Below are 12,910 nucleotides of genomic sequence, written 5' to 3'. Positions count from 1 at the left end.
GAGCCCAGGTTTCACAAGAAGACCAGGCACATCAAGCGTCGCTTCAACTCCATTCGTGAAAATGTTCAAGATGGAGACATAGATATTTGCAAAGTACATACGAATCTGAATGTCGCAGATCCGTTGACTAAACCTCTTCCGCGAGCAAAACATGATCAACACCAGAACTCTATGGGTGTTCGATTCATCACAATGTAACTAGATTATTGACTCTAGTGCAAGTGGGAGACTGTTGGAAATATGCCCTAGAGGCAATAATAAAATGATTATTATTATATTTCCTTGTTCATGATAATTATCTATTATTCATGCTATAATTGTGTTATCCGGAAATCATAATACATGTGTGAATACGCCGACCATAACATGTCCCTAGTGAGCCTCTAGTTAACTAGCTCGTTGATCAACAGATAGTCATGGTTTCCTGACTATGGACATTGGATGTCATTGATAACGGGATCACATTAGTAGGAGAATGATGTGAGGGACAAGACCCAATCCTAAGCATAGCACAAGATCGTGTAGTTCGTTTGCTAGAGCTTTTCCAATGTCAAGTATCATTTCCTTAGTCCATGAGATCGTGTAACTCCCGGATGCCGTAGGAGTGCTTTGGGTGTACCAAACGTCACAACGTAACTGGGTGACTATAAAGGTATACTACAGGTATCCCCGAAAGTATCTGTTGGGTTGACACGGATCGAGACTGGGATTTGTCACTCCGTATGACGGAGAGGTATCTGTGGATCCACTTGGTAATGCATCATCACAATGAGCTCAATGTGACCAAGTGTTTGGTCACGGGATCATGCATTACGGTATGAGTAAAGTGACTTGCCGGTAACAAGATTGAACGAGGTATTGGGATACCGACGATCGAATCTCGGTCAAGTAACGTACTGTCACATCCCTAGCTTCTGGTACTGCCTGGTGTTTTGCATCTTGTTGCATCATGTTTAAATTATATTTGAATTTGAAATGGGGATTGATCAAACCCTAGCACTTTGAAATTCAATTAGGTCTAGTAAAAATGCTTTCAATGAACCAAAGTACCCTTCATCAATGTTTGCTAATTTTGGCAAGGCTTTGGATCCAAACCAAAAATATTGAACATTTTTAAGGAACATTTTGGGCACTGAAATTAAATCACATTGTATTTGAATTTGAATTTATATTCCTAATATATAGAATATATTTTCAAATGTATCAGAAATATTTGTGTGCACTTGGAAAAGTCCATATAAGCCACATAGGTATTTACAGAAAGTTTTGGCACTGATTTGAATTTGTTTTGAGTTTAAACAGTGGCAAAACAAAACAAAACAGAAAAATAGAATAGAAAAACAGAAACAAAAGAAAAATGAAAGGCCACCGGGCCTCTTACCCGCACCCACCTGGCGGCCCACCTACCTGGTCCAGCCCACCTACCCTCACCGCGTTGTCTTCCTCCTGCCAGTAGGAGCAGGTGCGTGTCGATGCACGCACAGCTACGACCACCTCCTGCTTCGCGCTGGAGGCCCATCCTTCTCCCTAATCCCGCGTGTGGAGACGCCCCGCAGCCCCCTCTGCCTCTTCCCTCACTCTCTGCTCTCACCTTTGCTCTCTAGCCTCTTCCCCGAGCTCACCCGAGAGCGACAGCCGCCGCCGTTCTCTGCCACCGTGCCCAGAGCCACCCCCTCGCTTCTCCGACATGCCCAGGAGCTCCGCCACCGTCTCCAACGCCTCTCTGTTGACTCACGCGACTCCAAACACCGCCGAACGCCGTCTTCGCCTCCGTCTTCAACCCCGGTTGACGCCGTTCTTCGTCGTCGATCCATCGCCGTCAAGTCGCCCCCGAGCCCGACGACCAGCTCCTGTGACTCCCAGTGAGCACCTGCCCCTTTCCCTTCTCTCCCCGCGCCCGTCCGCGTCCTCTAATCACCACAACCATCGGAGCCGATAACTCCTGCCGCCGGCCATGTCGCCGCCGTCACTGCAGTCGCTTGAGCTCGATTCGGAGCTCGTCACCGCGCTCAGGAAGCCACCAGGAGCCTAACTCACACGCTAACTCACCCTCCCGTGCACCACAGCGCCAACCCCGCACTCACCCGAACTCCAGCGCCGCCGCGAGCCCACTTCCGGCGAGCTCCGACCACCCCGCGACCTCCCACCTACTCCGCTGGATGCGCGCGAGCAAGGGCCTCCTCCCTGTGCTCTTCTCTCGCTCAGCCGCCTCCTGTAGCGCCGTCCCGTGTGGACTTCGCCGCGCAGGAAGGTCGCTGGCGGTTTAACTCCGGCCATGCCGACGTGGCGCCGTCATTAGTGGCTAATGACGCCACTAACGAACCCCCTCTCTCACTGACTATGTGCCCCATGTCTTAATTAACCCCGGGTTTTATTCCCTGTTAAGTTTAGATTAATATAGTCGGCCCCACATGTCAGTTTGACCATGCCACGTCATCGTTGACCCGGACCCACCAGTCAGCCTCTGTCCCTGCCCTATTACACTGACGTGCGGGTCCCACGAGTCAGGTTTGACCTGGACCTAGTGTGTTGACCTGCTGATGTCACCCTGATGTCATGTTGACACAGTAATCTATTTTCTAGATTTTAAATAAATCAGAAATGATTTATTTATTTCAGAAAATATCCTAAACTTCTAAAAATCGTAGAAAAACAACCGTAGCTCCAAATCAAATAATTTATATATGAAAAATGATCAGAAAAATCCAAAGAATCTGATTATGGCATTATCATGTAACGCCCCAGATGTAACTTTCCATATTTGTATCCAACTCTTGCCGTCTCCGGCGCTAAGTTATATTTATTTCTCGGGTTGGGTCTTTGTCTTCGTGTGTGTTGTTTTCGTTTTCATGCATCTCATATCAGGTCATCACGTGCATTGCATTTGCATACATGTTCATCTCATGCATTCGAGCATTTTCCCCGTTGTCCGTTTTGCATTCCGGCGTTTCGTTCTCCTCCGGTGGTCATTTCTACCTTTCTTTCTCGTGTGGGGATTAAACATTTCCGGATTGGTCCGAGACTTGCCAAGCGGCCTTGGTTTACTACCGGTAGACCGCCTGTCAAGTTTCGGGTCATTTGGACTTCGTTTGATACTCCAACGGTTAACCGAGGGACCGAAAAGGCCTCGTGTGTGTTGCAGCCCAACACCCCCCAAATTTGGCCCAAAACCCACCAAACTCTGCTCCATGTCCTAGAGCGTTCGATCACGATCGTGTGGGCGAAAACCGCACCTCATTTGGACTCTCCTAGCTCCCTCTATGCCTATATATACACCCCTCCGTTTTCGGATCTCTCCCTTTCCCCGAAACCCTAAAAAAAAAACAGATCCCCGTCAGATCCGCGCCGACGGACGTGTCCGCCCCCGGCCGGACAGCGTCCGCCGCCGCAGCCCGCCCACTCGGGGGCCGCCACGTCACCCCCGCCGCCGCGCCTCCCACCGCGGCCCGGGAGCCCGCATCCGGCCCCCGCGGCCCGGTGAGCTCCGCCGCCGCCCGGGACTCGCCTCCCGCCGGGATCCGCCGCCTCCCCGACCTCCGGCGACCGGCGCCGTCGCCGCCGCCGCACCGGCCGCCGCCGCGCCGCGCGCCCGCGCCTCCGTGGCCGCGCCCTCGCCCGCGGCCGGCCCCGCCGGCCACCTCGCCGCCCCTCGTCGCCCCGGCGACCACCGGATCCGCCCCGGCCGCCTCCTCCCGCGACTCCGGCGGCCAAGTCCGGCCAGCTACAGTGTTCCCCGCCGCCGCCTCGGAGTCCGTGCCCGATCCAGATCTGGATCTGGGATATTTCGGTTGACCTCTCTCCCCCGAAACCCTAATTTTCGTGCTATCTTTGACTGCTTGTATCTCCACAACCGTAGCCCCGTTTTGGGCGTATGATATATCAAAATCTTCGTCTCGACATGTACATCATTTCATTCCATTGCATCATTTGCATTTGAGGTCATCTTGATACCCAAAATGCTGTTAGAAGTAGGCTTCGTGAGTTAAATTGCAGATCCGTTAGTTCATCATGCACTTTTGTCATTTTTGCTATATTTAATTCGTGCATGATATGCCTGTGCCCCTTTGGGATGTATTGTGAAGCATTTTGTCTTCTTTCCAGAGGTGCCACCCATGCATTTTTAGGATGTGTGTGTTGTCTTGTGCAAGCTTGCGAAGTAGGGTACCTGAGAATGCAGATTTCAGGGACTTAGTGATTTTCACTAAGTCTGGGATATTTTAGTTCATGATGCTATATGTCCAGCTTGTTTCCTAGTGATCCGTGCCTCTTTTGAGGATGATCAGTAAGGGAGTTTTGATACTTATGTTATGCTCTATCCATCCATGTCTTTGTTTGCATTTGTGGAGTGCTCTAGGTTGACTCAATCGAGCTCAACTTTTGCTTCATTGTTAATCTGGGCAGATCGTCAACTTGTTTGCGATTTCGCCGATGCTACCGTTAACGTTCCATGCATGCTATGCCTTCGTTCTTGCCATGTGTAGCTAGCACTTTGTGCCTTCTTGCTGGTGATATGATTTCCTTGCCATGACTTGCACCGTAGTGAGTGCATCGAGCTCGTTTACATGCCTTCGTGAGTTAAATTTCAGCATGTCTCAGTTTTCTCTAAGTCTAAAAACTGATTGTGTTCGAGCGATGTTCGTGAGCTCGGTAGAGTATTTTGTGAACCCTTTTGGCCCCAGGTCACTTTGGGTGTTTTGTTAAGCTTGTTGAGTAGCTCCATGCCATGTTCTTACTTGTCATGTTCAGGTTTTCTATCATGTTGTTTGCTGCTTCGAAGAGGGCTTCGTGATCTGAAATTTCAGACTAGTGTTAATTTCACTAAGTCTGAAATCTGTTTTGCATTTGCGTTTTAGCCATGCTTGTTTGAACCTCTTAATGGATGAATTTGCCTATGGCTCAGTGCTAGTGTTTTGTCAACCATCTTGTGTACATCACTGCCATATATTTTGTTTTCATGTTTGGTGGCTGTAGCATGTTCTTTTCGTTGCATTTAGATGCCTACTTGCTGTAAATCGCAGACCGGTGTCATATCTTAAAACGCTTGCCATTTCCAAACCATAGCTCCGATTCCTATGATCTTTATATCGTTTTCAAGCGATTTCATCCCCTCTATCCAGTGGCACACTTGGTTTTCCAAGTTGATGCCAGGTTCATGCATTTCCTGTCATATCTTGCATTTTGCATCCCGCATCGCATCCCGCATAGCATATCGTCATTTCATCATATTGCTTGGTCTTGCCCGTGGTTGATTGTATCCTTGTTGCTTGTTTGTCTTGTTGGGTAGAGCCGGGAGACGAGTTTGCTACCGAGGAGCCCGTTGAGTTTGCTTGTGAGGATCCAGTCAACTCTGACAACTGTGCAGGCAAGATGATCATACCCTCGAAATCACTACTATCTTTGCTATGCTAGTTTGCTCGCTCTTTTGCTTGCCACTGCTTCGATGCCTACCTTTTGCTTGTCAGCCTCCCAATTGCCATGTTGAACCTCTAACCCACCTTTGTCCTAGCAAACCATTGATTGGCTATGTTACCGCTTGCTCAGCCCTTCTTATAGCGTTGTTAGTTGCAGGTGAAGATTGGAGCCGTTCCTTGTTGGTACATTTATATTGCTTGTTGGGATATCATTATATTGCTATGTTATCTTAACGCATCTATATACTTGATAAAGGGTGGAAGGCTCGGCCTCTCGCCTAGTGTTTTGTTCCACTCTTGCCGCCCTAGTTTCCGTCATATCGGTGTTATGTTCCCGGATTGTTGCGTCCCTCACGCGGTTGGGCTATAATGGGAACCCCTTGATAGTTCGTCTTGATTAAAGCTTTTCCAGCAATGCCCAACATTGGTTTTACCATTTGTCACCTAGCCTCTTTTTCCCTTGGGTTTCCGGAGCCCGAGGGTCATCTTATTTTAACCCCCCGGGCCAGTGCTCCTCTGAGTGTTGGTCCGAACCAGGCAGCCTGCGGGGCCACCTCGGGGAAACTTGAGGTTTGGTTTTACTCGTAGCTTGACCTATCCGAGCGTGCCCTGAGAAAGAGATATGTGCAGCTCCTATCGGGATTTGTCGGCACATTCGGGCGGTGTTGCTGGACTTGTTTTAACCTGCCGAATCATCTTGTTGTACCGAGATACCGAGTCTGATCGGTGTGTCTTGGGTGGAGGTCTATTCCTTCGTTGACCGTGAGAGCTTGTTATGGGCTAAGTTGGGACCCCCCTGCAGGGATTGATCTTTCGAAAGCCGTGCCCGCGGTTATGGGCGGATGGGAATTTGTTAATGTCCGGTTGTAGATAACTTTAATTAAACTTAATTAAAATGAATCAACCGTGTGTGTTACCGTGATGGCCCCTTCTCGGTGGAGTCCGGGAAGTGGACACGGTGTTGGAGTTATGCTTGCGCAGGATGTTCCTTTAGCTTCTCGCTCGAGCTTCGCCTTCTCTTCTCGCTCTCTTTTGCGTATAAGTTAGCCACCACATATGCTAGTCGCTTGCTGCAGCTCCACACATATTGGCCTTATCCATTCCTATGAGCTTAAATAGTCTTGATCGCGTGGGTGTGAGATTGCTGAGTCCCTGTGGCTCACAGATACTACTACTCCAGATGCAGGTCCAGGTGATTCTGCTCCAGTTGACGATTACGAGCTCAGGTGGGAGTTCGACGAGGACTCTCAGCGATACTACGTATCTTTTCCGGATGATCAGTAGTGGTGCCTAGTTGGGGTTATCGATTCAGGACCTTGTCGCATGTTGGGGGTCTTTTCTATTTTGGCTCCGTAGTCGGGCCATGAGTTGTTGTTTGATGGATGTTATTTATGTACTCTGATGTGACGTGGCGAGTGTAAGCCAACTATGTTATCTCCCCCTTTATTATGTATTACATGGGATGTTGTAATGATTGCCTGACTTGCGACATTGCTTTCAATGCGGTTATGCCTCTAAGTCGTGCCTCGACACGTGGGAGCTATAGCCGCATCGAGGGCGTTACATATCATGCATGTTTGAACAACTTATGCCTACTGATCAGGTCAAATCAAATAAGTGGCATTTAAATAATCTCATATGGAGTTGAATTTGAATCTTTGGTTCAAACCAACTTCATTTAATCTGGTTTTAGTTACATTAGCTCAAATCATAGCATATTGACATGTCATGATCATGCATCATAATGTGCATTGCATTGATTGTGTTCCCTCTCGTTTGTCGGTGTTTGTCCCCTCTCAGTAGACGTGGTTTCGACGATGTGATCGATGACACCGATGAAGAGCTATATCATCTTCAGAAGTGCCAGGCAAGCAAAACCCCCTTGCTCATTCCGATACAATCCCACTCTCTCGCTCCTGCTCTCTTTTACTGCATTAGGACAACACCGATTCATCTGTTACTTGCTGCGGTAGTCGAACCCCTTATCCTCTGCATGACCTGTCATTGCCACAGTAAATAGATGAAACCCACTAGCATGAGTAGGAGTTGTTTGAGCCCTGATGTGCCTACTCATTCATGCTTGTTTGTCATGCCTGCTATTGCATAGAGTTGTGTCAGGTCTGATTCATCGGGGATGAATCGGAGGTGTGTGAACATGTCTTACTGTTGAGAGCTAAGTGTGTGAACATGATTTGGTAAAGGTATTGATGAGAGGCCATGTAGGAGTACATGGTGGGTTGTTTCATTGAAGCCGTCCTTAGGAACTGAGTTCTATGTTTGTGATCCATGAAATAGCTACTACCACACATTGAGCCCTGAAATATGACCCCGCTCGACTTACTAACCCCTCTCGTCCTCTGTCCAGGAGTTGCAACTAGTTTCTGGTGTTTATAGGTTATGTGTTGGCGGCTGTGCGTAGCGCTGACCCTAGGGGTGGGCTATGATGCGGTAGATACACCGTGGCCGGGTATGCCGGGCGCCCGTTTGGCGTCTCGGGAACCTGTACACATCGTTTGGGGCCGTTGAGGACACCCCAGCCGGATTTCCTTGCGGATGGAACCCGAATAGGCGATAAACCTGGACTAGAGACTTGTTCGGTTAGTCAGGTCGTGGTCTACACCCACGTCGGCTTTCGCTTGAAGTCTGCCGAGCACATGTCATGTGCAGACGCTAAGTGGTGGAAACATGTGTGACGAAGTACACCCCTGCAGGGTATAAAACTATTCGAATAGCCGCATCCGCGGTAAAGGACTTCTGGGTTGCCTATAACAGTTCATAGACAAGTGGGAGTGGATACTCTAAAATGCGTAAGATAAGCGTGAGTGCTATGGATGGCGTTCTCGTAGGTAGACGGGAGCGGATCCATAGTGGTGTATTGATATGGTGAATATGTGGACTCATGTGCGCCACCTCAAAAGAGTTGCTTGCAGTCGTAGTTCAGGTTAGCCACTGAGTCAAAGCTGGCTTGCTGCAGTTAAACCCCACCATCCCTTTGTTGATGCCGATGCATATGTAGCTAATTCTGATGTAAGTCTTGCTGAGTACTTTTGTACTCATGTTTGCTTAATTTATGTTTTGCAGAGAGAATTCAGTCTCGCTAGTAGTTCCGTGTGGACTTCGACGTTTAGCTTGATAGCTCAACTACGATATTGTGCCCTCAGCAGGATCTGGTAGATAGTCAGGCTTCTTAGCCTTTTTCATTTGTAGATGTCTGTACTTAGACATGTTAAGCTTCCGCATGTGCTTTGATTTGTATGCTATGATTGTTGGGTCATGAGACCCATGTTTGTAATATCTCGCTCCTCGGAGCCTAATGAATAAATACTTGAGTCGTAGAGTTATGTTGTGATGCCATGTTGTATTTACACATATCGAGCATATTGTGTGTATGATTGAAATGCTTGGTATGTGTGGGGTCCGACAATCTAGTTGTTTATCCTTGGCAGCCTCTCTTATGGGGAAATGTAGTCTAGTGCTTCCATGAGCCATAGTAGTCCGCTACAGCCCGGTTCACCGGAGTCTTGCTAGCCCAGCACTACTGCTCAGGACACTTGACTGGCCGGCATGTATTTCACTTCATTCCTGTGTCTGTCCCTTCGGGGAAATGTCACGCGGAGACATCCGGAGTCCTGCCTAGCCTGCTACAGCCCGGGTTCCTGGAGTCCTGTTAGCCCAGTGCTACAACCTGGATTCACACGTTGCTGACCGACATGCTCGATGTGATTCATGTATGCCTGTCCCCATAGGTTGGTGCCGCTTTGGGTTCACGACTAGCCATGTCGGCCCGGGTTCTCTGTCATATGGATGCTAGCGACACTATCATATGCGTGAGCCAAAAGGCGCAAACGGTCCCGGGCCATGGTAAGGCGACACCCGTGGGAATACCATGCGTGAGGCCGCAAAGTGATATGAGGTGTTACCGGCTAGATCGATGTGATTTGGAATCGGGGTTCTGACAGCTTTGGTATCAGAGCCTGACTGCCTGTAGGATTACCAAGCCAAACTGGTCGAAGTCGTGTCTAGAAATGCTTTAGCTATATAAGGGAATTGATTGTGGAAGGGAACATAAGGCTCTTTTTATTCCTTTACCTCATGCCCTTCTGATCCGAGTCATCCTATCTTTCTTACGGGGTTAAGGAAACTAGGCTTTCTATTCTTTCTATCAGGTTCACGTGTTGCTAATCCGTAGACTCTTATAGTATTGTTGGTTCCAAGCCTCAGTTCAGTTTCTACTACTTCAGTATGTTGACAGTTGATCTCGAAACCTTGATATTGTGACTCTGAGTGGTTATGCCACCATTTTTGCAGAATGTCCCAATCTTTTTGAGCATTTACAGCCATTATGCTATCCGAGTCATCCTAGGTTTCTAGATAGTCTGATGCACTTGCAATCATTCCTCCATGTTCCTGATGTCTATTTGGGCCAGATTAGTCACACCAACTAGTGTGCTGAGGTACTCCATTGCCTCGATATATATGTTGAAGCTATTATTATGACCCTAGGTGTCCTAGAGAACCACCCAGTAATCTAGCAATGCTTAATGTTCCCAGTGTGATGATTCTGGCCACCATTCTCGAAAGCATCCCATGATGCCATTTAGTAGTAGGTATTCTATTTCTGGGTTCTTGAACCCGAGATTCACCCTACTTACCTTCTGATGATGGTGTTTGCTCATTCCTTAGGATATTAGTAACCTTGCGACAGTCCTCGAGGTCTGTGGTATTTCTTTCTTCCAAATACCATGAACCATTAAGGCAGAAGTTCTTCGAACCGAAATATCACAATCAGAGTACTCTTGAGGAGTTCTCCATTCATAATTGTGATTCTGCCAGTTCTACCTTCCTGCATGGGTTATCTGGAAGAAACCTGTTGAACTTGGTTCGACATATTAATCTATGCATCCACAACTCAGAAAGATATATGTTCATTCGAGTTCTTCCTCCTCCGTTGTTTTCTGACCCTCATCTATCAATTGATAGTCAGGACTAGTTGTGCATTCGTGTTCATCGACGTCTATTATTCTTGTGGCCCGTCAAGCCATCCTATTCAGATTGACTAGGAGAAACAAACTCAAGTACCTCATCCATATCCAGGATTGGGTCAAAGTAGTTGTACTCTGCAGATCAAATAGCAATTCCAGCTTTTGTTCTGTTCTACCTTGGAGTGTTACCATCTTAACGTCAAGAGTGTCATGAGAATTGCACCACATCTTATGAATTCTTGATGCAGTGATACTTCTCGCCATCATTATTCATTCTTCGATCCCGTGTTGTTGTAACCGGAATGCCGACAAGTGAACTATGATGTGTGAAATCAATACTCCTAGCAACCCCGTTGCTTGGTAGTTGATGGACAATAATTCATTCTTAGCGTGTTGGTTATTAAATCATCATCCTAAGATTGATCGTGCTACCTAGTCCTTATTTCTGGTGCACTCTTTGATCAATGAGTTAGGATTATTCAATCCCTTTCTTATTTAATCATATCATCTTGCCTCAAAAGCAAGATTGCTCCCGAGCTTAATAACATTTCGGTGGTTCGTGATTTTCCAAATGTCTTCTCGGAAGTGTTACCAGGTTGTCACCTGATCGCTATGTTGAGTTCGTGATCAAGTTGGTTTCTTGTAACCACCCTTTCTCCCAGAATCTGTGTTGCATACCCCTGAGCTAGTTGGTTAAGCTAAACGACAACTTGGAGAGTTGGAAGATAAAAGCTTGTCTGACTTAGTTCGTGTCAAGGGATATCTTTTGTGTGTGTGTGTTGAAGAAAGATTATATCTTCATCGATTGGTCCTCATGATCACTTGTTGGATCTATTGTCTTGTCCAAACTTTGTTTTGAGTGTGGGCTATCCTAAAATCAAATCAGAACCAACGATGTTCGTAATGTTGTCTTACTCGAGGTTGATTCCTCGAGCATACACTATTACATCCTTTGGTCTGACCAATGCTATCACCGTGTTCACATGATGGTGGAAGTCCAGTGATATGGAAATTCCGATGAGTTGCTGTTGAGCCCATCAGCAGCATTTTGTCTCCCCCATGATTCATGTTGAACATCAACCTGGTGTTGAAAACTTTGTAAGCAATGCCTTCGTGTTCCGTTCATGAAGCTTATGCTTGGACGAAAGAAGTGACCTTCTCCCAGTTCACGTGCATTAGGTGTAAGTTGCCGCCATGAATTTGAGAAAGGTTTGTTTTGTTTCCTTTCGAATCATTCCAAGTCAGTCATGCATTCGTGCGAAGTACTCTATGGTTTGGTAGATTAATTACCTCCACTCCATAGGTGTTCCTAGCACACCAAGCCACTGATTGATTAGTTCAAGGATAAGAAGTTCCTTTTTAAGAGCTAACCCGGGCTTAATCAAGGACTTTGTTATCCACAATGATGGTTCCCACCTGAACTTGATAGTGTTTCGTTGTAAGACTACTACGTGGTCATGCTTGTCTGGGACAGCGTGTTCACATGTTTGTAGCAGAACTGGCTCATGTTTTGGAGCTTACCACCATAGTCTATTTCCCGAGAATCCTGCAACGTCATCTCGTCAACTTGTGTTGCAAACTTTCGTTTTTCTCTCTAGACTTGATGAGTCTGGAATATCCTGACAACAACCAGATCTGAATCTCAGGCAGATATGATGGTTGGACCTTTTCCCAGGAATTATAATGTTGGTCTTTCTAAACTGGTAAGGTGGATATCGTGGCCAACACACCCAGCCGGAAGACCTATCATTGTAGTATCTTGATTGAGGAAGTTGGCCACCTCCCCGTAAGGATTTTGTAGGATTTACTCCAGTAGTTATTCCTTATGGATTCTTGTGCTCCCGAAGTCCGACCTTTTACTTGATGTTCAAGATACCAAACCATATCTATAAATGGGTTACGCTAGCACATCAAGGAGAACATTAGAAGCGGAGTGCTAAATGTCTCTCAGTCGAACATCTAGATTTCGTTTCCTTGGCATCGCTAAGGTGAAATCTGAGAAAGTGTTGCCCTCCTTTGTATCTGCATTGACCATCACTATTCATCATGGTAGTAAGATGTGTTGCCAGGATCCTCGGCACGGATGTTGGTAGAACCTTGATGAATATGGAAATGCTCAAGTTCTTGAGAGCACGCGCAAGCAAAATCATCCCTTGCGTTGTCTTCAACAAGGTAGTCCACATCATCCATTCTAGTCTGGGTATGCCATCCCTACTTACTCCGCCAAACGATCAATTGCGAATTGCCTCGGGCTGGTATGAAGAGTTCCAATGGTCTATGGATCAAAAGTAATTCTTTTTGCCACTTAAGGGAATAATTCAACGAGCCACCTACTCTAGGTGCCCCGTTATGGAATCATGGCAATTTAGCTCCTCGTTACTTTGAAATGCATCCACCTACCATTCAAGCGTGGGATTGTTGCCTACCAAATTGAACCTTCGTCATCTGCTTCTCCATCACCCTCTTGATGTGGGACTTGTGTCTCGGCTGAAGAGATGTTCTTTCGCCTCATTCCAT

Source organism: Triticum aestivum, chromosome 4A (genome assembly GCF_018294505.1).
Source record: "Triticum aestivum cultivar Chinese Spring chromosome 4A, IWGSC CS RefSeq v2.1, whole genome shotgun sequence".
NCBI classification, from domain to species: Eukaryota; Viridiplantae; Streptophyta; class Magnoliopsida; order Poales; family Poaceae; genus Triticum; species Triticum aestivum.
Note: the sequence above shows the minus strand (reverse complement) of the source record.